Source organism: Mixophyes fleayi, chromosome 10, assembly GCF_038048845.1.
Source record: "Mixophyes fleayi isolate aMixFle1 chromosome 10, aMixFle1.hap1, whole genome shotgun sequence".
NCBI classification, from domain to species: Eukaryota; Metazoa; Chordata; class Amphibia; order Anura; family Limnodynastidae; genus Mixophyes; species Mixophyes fleayi.
This window is the reverse complement of record NC_134411.1, coordinates 92358442-92372696: the sequence shown is the minus strand read 5'-3', so window position 1 is coordinate 92372696 and position 14255 is coordinate 92358442. Positions and strand designations below refer to the sequence as shown.

At 39.1% G+C, this 14255-nt stretch overlaps 1 protein-coding gene across 3 annotated transcripts in view; it reads right to left on the bottom strand.

Annotated features, from left to right (window-relative positions):
* CDH13 (cadherin 13) overlaps positions 1–14255 on the bottom strand; it is a 651169-nt gene that overhangs the window by 339789 nt on the left and 297125 nt on the right. Inside the window, exon 1 of one of the 3 annotated variants that reach the window (XM_075189161.1) lies at positions 2463–2602. The exons of the other annotated variants lie outside the window; for them this stretch is intronic. The gene's annotated coding sequence lies outside the window, so the exon portion shown is untranslated. Of the gene's footprint in view, positions 1–2462; positions 2603–14255 lie in introns of those variants that run through there. 3 annotated transcript variants of the gene reach the window in all.

Below are 14255 nucleotides of genomic sequence, written 5' to 3'. Positions count from 1 at the left end.
CAGCAGGGAATTTATTTCCTCCACCAATAAACTTTTACTGAACTGTGCCCAGGATGGCAGAATTAACCACTTAAAATCATAGAATAACTAATTGGACATGCAGTAACTTTTCAACAAAACAAATAAATATATACACACACACATACATGTATACACACACACACACACACACACTCTGGTTCTATGACCTGTTATTTCTCATAGAGGGGTTCCGGCATCTTAGTGCCGCACAGATGAGAAATGTCTCCTTCATCCACATGTTATATGTTCTTACTTCTTAAGAATAAACCAACAGGCTCCCGATGGTGATTTGTTGACAGCTTCCGAATGATATATCATAGCACATTTATGCATGAGCTTCAATCAACATGGCCGGGCCTTCTGCTTGTAACTGATTCTGCTAGTAAATTAATAATGAGAGTGCTAAGAATCCATGAAATCTGCCAGCTAACTAGCATCTGTAACGCATAATTGTCCTGGGTGCATTATGTGCAGCAGGGGCTGTTTGTCTTGGAAGACCTTTCATATACAGTATATTGGAAAGTCTAATCACTCCATGGAACGCCGTGCTATAATGCTGATCGCTAATAACTCTTACAGGTCAACATGTAATATTGTGAGTCTCTCCAGGAGCAAAGAACAATTTTCCTCCACCATATTTTCCAGCAACATAAATTTAAAGATACACCTTGTAGCTGGAGAGGTGATTCTGTACTCAACACGACATTGACCTGTAGATAGGGAACCAGGAAGATAAGACCCTTTATATGATAAGTTAGTTTTATTTAGATCATCTGATCCGACGTTTGCTTAGTCCACAAAACCTGCCCTTTATGTCATTATAGGTCTCAAAGAAGGTAAAACAGTTTGTTGAACGAATCCCAGCATGTCTCACGAAAGCATTGTGGATGGCTTAAAAGATGGCTGTGCTGGGGACATAGTGGTCTGATAGGCAGATTTGTCAAAAGGTGATACTTTCATGACAAGTACTTTTTTCTGTTTCGCTCCATGCATCAAAGGGTAACCGTTGGCAACAAGATGGCTGTTGGCGGTAAGATTCGCCTTTGCACGGGAAAGCTTATTTAACTTCTGTCATAGTTATTTCATTTTAACAGGTTAAATAATGTTGAACAAATGCTTCCTAGCTTTAATGAAGCAATATTTTAATATATTCAAGTTTTAAAATATTGTTTTTACATTTTGTAATAAGTTTTAAACCCCATGTGCAAGTCTCTACACATCTGCAACAACATGCCCAGCAAAATGGTGTGTAACGTTCCAAGCCAGTATCGATCAGTGCCGCCCGCAATATTTATTTTTTTAAAATTCAAATAAATTGTGATAAATCTGGGATTTTCTATCACAGCAATAAAAAAAGATTTAACAAACAAACAAACAAACACAACAACAACAAAAACATCCTTATTGCAATGATTGAGGCTCTATTGATAAATAGTTTTATTATAGTAAATACTTAACGCAGAGCAAAGTAAATTAGATCACTTACCGAGAGTACAGAAGAAGATATAGAATAGATTCTGAGAACTACATCCAACAAGAAGTGGTACTGAGCTTTTTGCTACACATAAACAATACTGACCCATACTAATTATACTAAGCAGAAAAATGGGAAGTTGCACTGTGCATTTGCCCCTACATAAAGAATATACATACACAAATTTCCTATTTAAGGCCTGAACATTTTTTATGATAATATTCTATGTTCCGACCACAAGATCCCACATAATCAGCATTCCTGAGTCAAAAACGGACACAACAAACTGTATCCAGTCATTGTTATACATCAGAGCTCAGGAGCAGGCAGTGTATGACTAGGAGACTTTCCTCCTGCAGGTAAAACTCCATAATATGCATTCTGACTATTAGTACTGTGTGAGTTTACACTTGTAAGCCACAAACACACCTGGATATGGCCTAGAATGGCCACTTGTTACCTTTTAGGCACCAATCACAGTAAAAGAGAAGGAAGATTCAATTCACCAAAGCGCCATTGCCTTTATATAGGGACACATATATCCATAGAGCTGTAGAACTGTAGAATGTACAATCTAATTTCCCTACTACAGGCACAAACTACCGCCATGGCGCAAACGCATACTTGCCAACTCTCCCGGAAATTCGTGTCAGTCTCCCGGACTCCCGCGAGAACCGGCATTTCTCCCGCATCCAGAAATTCCGTTGTTAGAATGACGCGATTCACAGAGAATTTTGTCATTTTGGCCCAGCCCCGCGACAAAACATCATTTTACTCCCGCCCATTAGTCACGCCCCTCTACCGGATGTCTCTACTGAAAGTAGGCAAGTATGCGCAAACGTCACCATAAAATGCCTGCCCACTCGATTACGTGAATGGCATAACGAAAAGGTGTGGTGATGCCATTTGCATTATTATACGCCCCGCCCACTTGTTGAAGTGAATGGCGCCATTAAGTCACACCCACCTATTCTTGGTAAACCCGGTCTCTGAAGTAAAAAACAGGTATGAAGACACTAGCAGTGAATACAGGGAGAATATGCCAACTCCACAACAATAGAAAGTACTTGTTCCGGAAGAGTAGACATCCTCCTGGGTCTTGGTGGAAGCGGGGCTTAATGATGAGATTTGCGTTATCAGACTCCGTCCCCACCATACAATGCCGTGAATTTTGTTATTGCATAGTCGGGACGGGGACCACGCCCCCTCCTGCACTTGTCACCTGACCCCCCCTCCAGTATCTTACCATCCCACCAGCTCTTACTGAACTAAATCTCCCATAATGCATAGCAAGCTAGTACAGGTCACGTGATTTACAGATTTCTTTAAAAAACAAAAAACACATTTCATGAAAAAAAACAATGAGAGCTATAAGGAGGATTCGCATTCCCTCAATCACTGTTCGTTTACATTTACCACTCTCTTATTCAGAAAATTAGATTTATTTTGTAATTAATTTTGTTGTGGTTTTGCAAGAGAAAATACAATTGGAAGTTAATCTAAATTACCTCAGCAAGAGTTTTATGTGATCAAAGTGACTTATTTTCATATCAGTAATTTCTATTTATTCTGCTACTCACTCTGGATCAAAAAAAGTTTGATTTACATACAGAGAGAGGGAAAGAGAGAGATATGTGAGAGGGGAGAGATGGAGGGAGAGGTAGAGAGAGAGGAGAGATGGTGGGAGAGGGAGAGAGAGAGGGGAGAGATGGTGGGAGAGAGAGAGGGGAGAGATGGTGGGAGAGGGAGAGAGAGAGGAGAGAGATGGTGGGAGAGGGAGAGAAATGGAAGGAGAGGTAGAGAGATGGAGGGAGAGGTAGAAAGATGGAGGGAGAGAGATGGAGATGAATGGAGAGAGGGAGAGAGATGGATGGAGAGGTAGAGAGATGGAGGGAGAGGGAGGAAGAGGGGGAAGAGGGGGGGAGATGGAGGAAGAGGGGGGGAGATGGAGGGAGAGGGGGGGAGATGGAGGGAGAGAGGGGAGAGGGAGACAGATGGTGGGAGAGGGAGAAAGGAGAGATGGTGGGAGAGAGAAAGGAGAGATGGTGGGAGAGAGAAAGGAGAGATGGTGGGAGAGAGAGAAAGGAGAGATGGTGGGAGAGGGGGAGAGATGTGGGAGAGGGGGAGAGAGAGAGAGGGGAGAGATGGTAGGAGAGGGAGAGCGAGAGGGGAGAGATGGAGGGAGAGAGATGGAGGGAGAGGTAGAGAGATGGAGGGAGAGGTAGAGATGGAGGGAGAGGTAGAGAGATGGAGGGAGAGGGAGAGCGAGAGGGGAGAGATGGAGGGAGAGAGATGGAGGGAGAGGGAGAGAGATGGAAGAGGTAGAGAGAGGGGGAGATAGAGGGAGAGGTAGAGAGAGGGGAGAGATGGAGGGAGAGAGAGAAGAGAGAGTGGAGGGAGAGAGAGAAGGGAGAGGTGGAGGGAGAAGGGAGAGGTGAAGGGAGATGGAAAGGTGGAGGGAGAGGGAAGAGAGAGGAAGAACATTTAAGGGGTCACACATTGCCCATATGACCAGAGTAATTTTAACTCTTTGATCCTCTTCCTAAGGATAACGATGTCACAGTGCAAGCCCTAAACTTGCCCGACTCAAACCACATATCGTTTATTCAACTGGTTCGTTGAATTTTGTCAAAAGATTTGACAATTTGCCAGGACTAACAATCCCGATTTTGGCCGGACTGTTCTGATCCTCAGACCCTAAAAGGTTCTAATGGACAGTGGGCATGTTTTTTTAAGAATGTTTATCTTGATTTGGTGGTTCCAGGTTTTGGGCAGATCAAGGGTATGGTAACCTGTGCCAGCCGTAGACTAACCAATTCTTTTGGCAGCGTGAACACTTCACGCCGATACTCTCATCTCATAATCCGATCAAACTCGTATGTGCAAAGGTAACGTGTGGTTGTCCCACTTGCCTACCACTAGTGTAACGTGTGGACCCACCAGTGTGCATCACTGCGTTAGCAGTTATAGCTAATAACTGTTCTGATAATCTAAGAAAGACGGTGCATTTAATCCTGTCTGTAGATAAAAGGATATAAGTTATAAATAATCCGTTTCATGCATATTGTACTTTATGCCGTGCTTATGATGTGCAAATGTATAAATATGGGGCAACATTTTTCTACATTAGCCAAAAGAGTGAGGGTGAAATCTATGTAACAACTGAGATGTGCTTTGAACAGGAAATACATCTGTTTTGTTCACTCCAATGAATTCATCACAAATATAATATCGAACATACTATTTTGTATCGATTACAAAAATATATCTACAGATCAGATAACTGCTTGTCAAGATCACTAATAAAACTTTTTGTAACCAAGCTCCTTCTTATCTCAGTATCAGAGAGTGGACAAATCACACAAGCACAAAGCCCCTTTTCTGTAGCTCAATTAACAAACTTGTCTGGTCCTTAATTGCTACTATAATCAAGAAGGCTATGTGATGTGATTGGGAGAGAGCAGGAGATGGGAAATAGAGGATAGTCTAGAAAGAGAATTTGAAAAAAACAGATACAAATGGAAAGGTAGATTAAATGAATATGAAAATATAAAAAAAAGTTTACATTGCCTGTAAAATGCCTGGTCATGGAAAGGAGGCATGTTACACACATGTGCCTGTATGTGCATATTTAAGTTGCTGATCAGGACTCAGTAAACTGAATATCATATCTGTAAGATTATCGGTGATACAGAATCTGTGGCTCCCTATAAATAAACCATTACAATGAATGGAGTTGTGCATAAAACAATGCAAGTCCCTAAACATGTGCTTGTGAATAGAGATCCAGTGACCTGAAAATGAATATAATAAGCACCGACACCCTACTTTAATATGACTGCGAGACGAGGTAATGTACACCTATAAAGCATCACATTGTACCTCTCAAGTCCACACATAAAGAAAACACACAGCACGTTACGAAGTTGTGAAAGGAAGTGCAGAGATTGCGGTTTAAGTTGCAGCCACCTAGGGGCACCTAAAATCCTGAATGAGTGACGTCCCCGCACGGAGTCCCGTCTGCTGGCATCAGCTGCACAATCCAGCAGCTTTTTCGCCCATTTAAGCTGCCGGCTGCTGCCCTTCTGTGTTGGTTATGGGTTAGGTCAGGCTTGGCTAACCTGTGGCACTCCAGGTGTTGTGAAAATACAAGTCCCTGTCCCAGCATACTCTTCTTCCAGCAATAAGCTGCTATGTATATTTGCAAAGCATGCTGGGGCTTGTGGTTTCACAACACCTGGAGTGCCACAGGTTAGCCAAGCCTGGGATAGGCGCATGCCGCTGGCCATGATGCAACAGCCAAAACATGGCACTCACGGTGTGACATAACACCACTCTGCGCTACACAAGGTAAGAAGAGGGGCTCACGGTGGGGTGCTGGGGAAAGAGAGAGGCCCTGGTGACGACCTATAAGAGACCTTGCTGCTCACTTAGATCTCTGCTCTCATACTATAGACTAGAGAGATCGACAAACTTATATCTTGTCTGCCCGATTCCAATCAGCTAATCAGATACGGCCTATTATTACAGTAGGTGGAAGTCGTCTGAAAAGAAATTAAATAGCAATTAAGAGAAAAGTCACCTCAAAACTATTTTTACTCAATGAAGACTGTATCATTTCATACTTTTTAAACTACTGTTTTCCAGAATAATAGCAGACCAGTTTTTTTTTTTTTTTTAAATGAAGGCTTTGTTTGTCCAATGGATTACAATGAGCTTGTTGTCTTGATTTGGGCATAAATGACAATATTTACCTACGTTTTACGCTCTTACAGTAGACATTGAATCTGCAGCGCATAGAGACAAGATAGGGACTTGTTTATACAGCTAGAAACACATGCTGCGGTATCAACATCAATATTGCATAATTGGGCTGAAAATAATGCGATAGAAAATCAATCAGATCATTATCAGGCATGTTGGAAAATTCTGCTGAAAAATAAACACAACCAGCTGTGTGTGCATTGATCATCCGCTGCAAGCTACAACACAGCGCGTCCGGATCTGGTCCCATCGAGCTGCCCACATGTGTCGTCCAATGAGACAGCGATCTCGCCCTAGGGCCTGTGTGTGGCCGGCTCTAACATGTGTAAATGAATAGGGATCATTTCAAAACGGGACATTAAGTATTGGCAGCTCTCATTGGCTAAAGCTTTTGCTGCCACAGTAATAAAATAGTTTACATATTTATTTTTTAAAGTAGGCTTTTATTGTATTTCTTTGCCCTGCTTATTGCATACTTTCTAATCTAAATATGAAGAGATGTTAAAATAAATAAAAGTATGCTGAAATAAAATGCAATGTGAAAGATTAACGTGTGATGGTGTATCTTCTCCCTGCTCCAATACAAACACTAAAATAAATATCCAACCATGCAACAGAATAAAGTCAACAATTAAACAGCACCTGGGACAGGTAAAAAGTTTAAAGAGCAAGTTATAACACACCCTTTAAACTAGAACTACACCACCAATCATTGGCCTTTGTTTGAATTCTCTAATATGTACAGAATTTCAGTTATTGATGAGACTGAAAATCAATTACTCAGATCTTTGAGCTCCTGTGCTCTAATTTCCTTTGTAAGTTCAGAGTGATGTCAGATAGAGAAGCCTCCCCTCCCCATCAACTAACAGCTAGGTGTATGCAAAGGAATTAAACAGAGAGCATGATAGATAGATTTATAGAAGTAAAAACATTGCATTAATTCTATGTAGTATATTCAATTTAGTAATGAGCTTTGATTTTATACCTATACTAGAGTCAGTTGCTATTTTAAAAAAAACACAAATATATACATAACTTAAATCAGCAATCCCTTAATCTAAATCACTGTGGCAGGCTAGAAGAACAAATGTTGGTATCATCTTCCCTTATTTTGTTTCTTCAGGCTGCTATTAAGGATTTATGATACTGGACTACCACGACAACCACAGTCACGTGACACATGATGTAGTGAGCGAAGAGGCTTTGGAATGTTCCTCTGAGTTCTTCTGTCTGTACTGTTACATCCTCCGCCCCCTCCCCTCTTGCCATCACATGACATGCTGAGAGATGTAAGCTTGTGTCTGTGGAGCAGACCGACTGTGTCTGGCAGCCATTTTTGTTTGCCAAACAGAGAGCTCTTGGAAAGGGCATAATGATTTGTATAAAGATCGCTAAGGACAATTATGCATTCCTAAAAAGGTATTTAACTTGCAATTTAAATATTTAATAGTTACTGGAAAACTAAAATAATACAAAACTACCAGTATTACAAAGAGCTAAATAAAATAAAATTGAAACACTTTGGTCTGTTCCCATTTACTAGAATTGTCCCACTCCCCTTCTCCGACAAACACAAATGTTTCTCATGATGAAACTGGTGGTTACAGGCGAGATAAGCAAGAAAAGGTAATTTTTCACCTATTAAATTCCCATCTTAGACCCTCTTGTCCAGGACAGTCACTTTGGTGAAAATCTTTACTTAGCCAGTAATTGGATGAAAAGAATAACTGCGTCTGATTTTAATCTGAGATTAGAAAGTAAGGAACGGCTTGTCTGGACTTTAATCACTCCCTGGGAATCCAAATAAAATACAAATACTCTGGGAGAGCGCAGACCTGGTCTCTCTTATCTGTAGACGATCCTGTAATTGGCCAGCACTAGGAAGCAGAACCTCATCCTATGAAGCACAATTCAAGTGTTACACTTCAACCAATGTTGATAAAAAAAACTTCAAATAGCGACAGTCACGTTACAGTTTAGATTCAGAATTAGGATTATATACATTTATGTCATATACTTTCCAATCATGGGAAGCAGAACAGGTATAAAAAGATGGTGTCTCTCTTTTGTAGGTCTTTTCTGATTAAAACTACCCATTCATAGCTTGCTTTTTAATTCAACATTATTGAGGGGGAAAAGGAAGTCATTTACTGAATTTACCTTTGTGGTATATCTAGTTATTGCTACCTTCAATAACCTCCAGCCGTCCTACTGAGGAACTGCAGACAATAAGAAGATAAAGAGGGACATACGAAGCAAAATAAAAAGACAATCAAAACTAAAGGATAATTACAATGGACGTAAACTGTTTTTTTTTTTTTAATTATTGCAAATTTGTACTACGTCAAGGTAATTCTCTGGATTCTCCATTCACGATAGGGATCAATGATCCCTATTTCATCTGCGCTCTGTTCGTCACAGAATTAAATATAGTTCAGATGCAAAATTAATTCCCCGATATATGCCAATGTGTGTGCACACAGAGAGCTGGTCCACAACCAGGATTTCTCTGTTCTAGTAACCCACTGAGTCGAGACGCATCCAAGTGGTGTGTCCAGTTTGGACACTTCTAAAAATAGGGATTATTGATCCCTATGAAAACTGGGCCCTCTGTTTGTACAAGCATTCATACTTAACATGGGACGGATTACAGACACAGCGTGCATTAGTTTTATGTTGGCTATAAGACAGTAAAGCGCTTACGCTAAATTTGCTGGAGCTATATTAACTTGCCACTTACCATTACAATACAATGCCCATTACCCATATGGAGAATATATTGCTCTACACCTGATAAACAAACTTAGGTCAATTTAAGACAAGTGAGACCGTGCAGTGATGTGGACCTTTAAATGCAAAATACAGATATTTGTAAAGAAATAATATATTTTGTTAGTTTGTGTTACACTTCTTATTACTCTGTATTGTATTTAGAATTGTTTGCTTTTACATCTTGATAAATAACAAAAACATGATGGTTATGGTGTCAGGATTGGCTGGATGTTGAGTCATTTCGGTCTTGACGGCCATGCCCTTTGGGGTTGACGGCCATGCCCCCTCAGGCAATGCACTGTGGTTTTACATCATATATATGGGGGGAGGGTTTTACCGAATTTGGCAATAGGGGTTGCAAATGTCTAATTACTTCCCTGTACACAGGTACTCCCATTCACCTCATATGGCACTGTCTGATGGTATTCCGTTATGTGTTCTTGATACTGTGGAGTGGGTATATGTGATTGAGATGCCACAAAGCCCAATAATGTTTATTTTCGGGTATGGCAGATGACAAATATACTATCACAGCTATTCAATTGTTTATTGTGTAGAAAACAAATAGCCCAGTTTTGGGTGTCTGATCATCATCATCATCATCATTTATTTATATAGCGCCACTAATTCCGCAGCGCTGTACAGAGAACTCACTCACATCAGTCCCTGCACCATTGGAGCTTACAGTCTAAATTCCCTAATATACACACACAGAGACAGAGAGAGAGAGGCACACACAGAGACTAGGGTCAATTTGTTAGCAGCCAATTAACCTACCAGTATGTTTTTTGGAGTGTGGGAGGAAACCGGAGCACCCGGAGGAAACCCACGCAAACACGGGGAGAACATACAAACTCCTCACAGATAAGGCCATGGTCGGGAATTGAACTCATGACCCCAGTGCTGTGAGGCAGAAGTGCTAACCACTACGCCACCGTGCTGCCCCACACTCTGAAAACACTCGTCAGTGGACAACAATAGTTTATTTCATAATATAAATGGAAATATTGACATATAAACATAAAAAAACTTTCCACACAAATTGGACTGGTTTGGGGTAGATGGTTTAATTCTCCTGTGTCCAAATATATTGAATGATAAAAGGATTTTTTTTTAAGAATATGCAAGATTAAATTGCAATTAACAGGGTTAAGATAATTAAATGAACATTCCATGGGGCTAATACTTATTTACACAGGTTTTATTTGGATGTACAACTCACAGATGAGTAAGCATGAAATCCTAATATTTTACATGCATCATTTGATGAGATGAGAGGACTCTCGTGCGTATAGTTTATAGCATTGTTAATGTTATGTCTCTCTTACCTGACTACATAGACTGTTTATGTGTAGTTGGCATAATGCGCTGATATGTGGCCTCATTGTTTTCTGTGGTTTGGGTTCTATACAAAAATAGGTGTACACTTTGTTTTTAAATAGAAACAATTAAAAGTAGCAACAAAAGCAAAACAAAACTAAAGTCAAAGAGCCTGAAAGAGTAAATGCATTAATGGAAACAGCCAAATATGTAAAATAAACATAAAAACTACCTTTAAATAAAATAATATTTGTAAACAAATGCCACATGCAGATATTACAGCTTAGGTTTCCTAAGCAGCACACGTGTTTTGTGGCATTAATTACATGATGAAGGTATTATTGAATATTGCTAGACGTCGTGCTATGGTTGCGCACAAATCTATTACATTTCTTTTTCTCCATCCCTTGTCATTATATTCACATTGGTCGTAGCGTCTTTCCTTAAAGGACAAATAAGAACATCTATTTTATGCAATGCAGGATGAAAGGAAAATATTAAATGTAACAACCGAGTTTCACGGTGATGCAGAAAATGATCCCTGGGAGAGTGGCCGTACTCATTCATAGCCCATAATCTACGTAAATCATACATTGATCATATGAAGCCTATAGTATTATGGAGATCATCATTGACCCAATGACGAAGCTTGTTCCAATAACTTCTTGGTGTTTTATCATTACCGTATATCACAAATGATATAAAAGACCTGTTATTACGTATCCAAGTTACCTAATGTACGGAAGTAGAGAAAACAAAGATTCCCTGTTTGATTAATGTAACGCTTGAGTATAGTGCCTACCGTATGTGATAATGATCAAGAGATTTTAGTTTGGCAACTAGAGTAGAGAAATATATATACCTCTAATGGGCGTCAATGGACTAGGAAGTAAAGTAGTACTAATTATTGTAACAGATACTCCTGATTCCTTTGAACATTCTAAAGGGTGTTTAGAAGACTCTTAAAAGCTGGTGGAGGATGCGGGCAGAGCAATTTACTGAAGCACTATTATACCAGTATCACATCACAACTTATTATATTATTATTATATATCTGAATCTTTTTTTCTTGGCATGTATGCTGTGAATAATCAGAGAATACAGGAATGACAAGCTAAATAACATACAAGGTGATTTTTTTTTCCTATTTCCAGCTATTCCTAGCCATTAAGGTTCTCAATAAAACCGTATCCTGTAATAATGAATACACGCTGTAACAAAAGACGCTATAGATTACACAATAACACTTCCATTACTAATGTTTTAAAGCAATTTATGAACAGAGATCAATCCTCGCCAAGGCTGGATTATTTCTTTCGGGTCTGCTGAGTGGTTTGAACATGCCAAGTAGCAATTATTACTCTATCATCTATCGGACTCGCAATGATGGTCAGCTGTTTCAGAGAAGACTGGAAAGGGGAGAAAAGAAGATTGCTATGGATTTTTCTGCATAAATAAGGATTATTGCCGCTAAGATATACACAATGCACATGGTGGTGTTTTAAATGTTCTTAACAAAACTGATGAAAATGGACTTTATTTCTATAAATATCAAGTTTTACCCAGTAGACAGATGTGTGGTTGGTTCAAATATGGGGTTAATTCTATAAAAAGGAATTACACTTACCCACCTTTCAGGTTAGGTCTCCCGGAATCCTGGTAGTATAGGCTGTTCTCCGACATCCTGTTCACTTCCTAATGCAAAGGGCAGTATTTGGGCCTCCATGATCTCAATTGTGTAATTTTGTAATCCTCCCTCCCTGTGGCAAACTTATGCGATGGTGTTGCAGGGTGTGGGTTCAAAATGACACAATCTATCATACCCAGCCTCCCTCCGTACTGGTACTTCAACAAGTAAGAATTAGCGGAATTTGAAATAAAAATTTTCTAAAGCTTTTTGTAGTAATAATTACACCATTGTTTATGAAAAAAAAGTTAAGTTCTTCTCTTTGAAGTAAGGGTTTTTTAATTTTTGACACAGGATAAGATCTGTGCTAAAGCAAGTAGTACAATTACAAATTGCATCTTGAGAGGAGTACAGCGCGGAAATGCACTCATTTTCTGTCCTCCTTTTCTTTTTTTCTCTTCCCATTTTGCATCATCCCCTAAATGTAATACAATTGGTGGAACCCGAGATATAAATGGACTAGGAATACTAGCTTACGGGACACTGAGTAGCAGTACAAAGTACCAGGCATGCAAATACAATCCCGGGAAGCATAAAAAGGTAAATGCAGATTTTACCCCAAAGGAGGAAGAGTGAGTGTGTTGTTCCTCACTTTACAGCAACAGTTACCCTGCTGCTCAATGATGTGGGCAGTCTGTACAGCATGCAGTAGCAAGAGATTCACCGGCTCTCTGTAAAGAGCCTTTTCCCAGTGTAAGCCAATATAAAAAAAAAAAGAAGTGTAAATAAGTTGAAAATAAAAATTGCTTGTCCCTACGAACGATTCTAAGAAACACAACTCACATGCACATTTTTTAGACACTATTTTGACTTCAAGGAAACACCACTTATTACTTAAAAACATAAAAAAAACAAAACAAACACACACGGTCCCTTAGCATTTGCAACTTAAAAGTGAGACACATGTACATCGCTGGGCTGAATATAGCTATAATAGTATGCGTAAAAGGAAAATAAATAATAACAAAAAAAAGTAAAATCATTTTAATATTTATAAAGTGTAGTACTAGCGATAATCCTACAGTAAATTAAATCACTTCAGGGGCTTCAAAAGAGAGAAACTGTGATTATTTCTAGAAGTAATTGAATCTCTGAATTCTTACATTAAGTTATTCACATTAATACGCAGCATATTAATTGCCAAGATTTAAACATTATTCCAAGGACAGATAAAGTTCTGTAACTGAAGGACATATTTGTTGTCACAGATCGGAGACGAAACGGCCACTGACTCTCTACAATGCAGGTGTGCTAATTCAATTATTGAGATGCAGGGAGCTGCCTGGTGGCTGATATTCATTAAGGAGCCAGACCCTTTGACTTGATAAATGAAGTCTTAAATGACAGCTGTAAGGGAGCTGACAGCACTAAGTTATGCTTGTACTTCAATATTTACGTAGATATCATACATTTTGCGGGATCCTGCCTTAATAATGATTACATTAGTTACAAATGAGCTTTGCAATTAAGGATAGAAAGAAAGTTTTGAAGAATGTTGAAATGTCAGATCCGATACCGTATATTTTGCTTGTCAGGCCTTCAGGCATAATTAGTCGCAGCTGAACATCACAATTTATCCCGGCTTGACAAACCCGACGCTTAATTAAAAAGTTAATGCTAGATTTATCAGTAATTATGACTTTTGACTCAATGAAATACTATACTAATGTGAGGCTTTCGGGTAATAAAAAAAATAAAAAAGTAGGTTGTTCATATCGTTAGAAGGAAACGCCACCCATCTCTTTATTTCAAATTCCACTATTCATAATACGAGGATGAGGATATCAAACATTGCTATTTACTTCAATTACCATTAATATTATTATTATTATCATTATTTTTAATAATAATAATAATAATAATAATAATAATAACAATAATAATAATAATAACATTTAAATAATTGTTCTTAGATTTTCTGATTCCTTTTGGTGGAAATATGACATCTACTAAAGCAGTTTTGAAGAGATGCATTGGCTTTGTATTTGCTTATTACATAGTGCCTTGTGTACCATAAATCGGCAATAAGAGGGGTATCTCAGTGACCCAGTTCTCTCCCGGCTTCCTCTATATCCCACAGGTCCAGCTCTAATATTGCGATGTGTCATGGAACCACTCAGAAGAAGGCATAGCACATGGCGAACATGCTCTAATAAATTGTTCTCTCTCTGCATAGAGGAGCCCTGTTTTTTCCTTTAACACATAGTTGCTTATAAC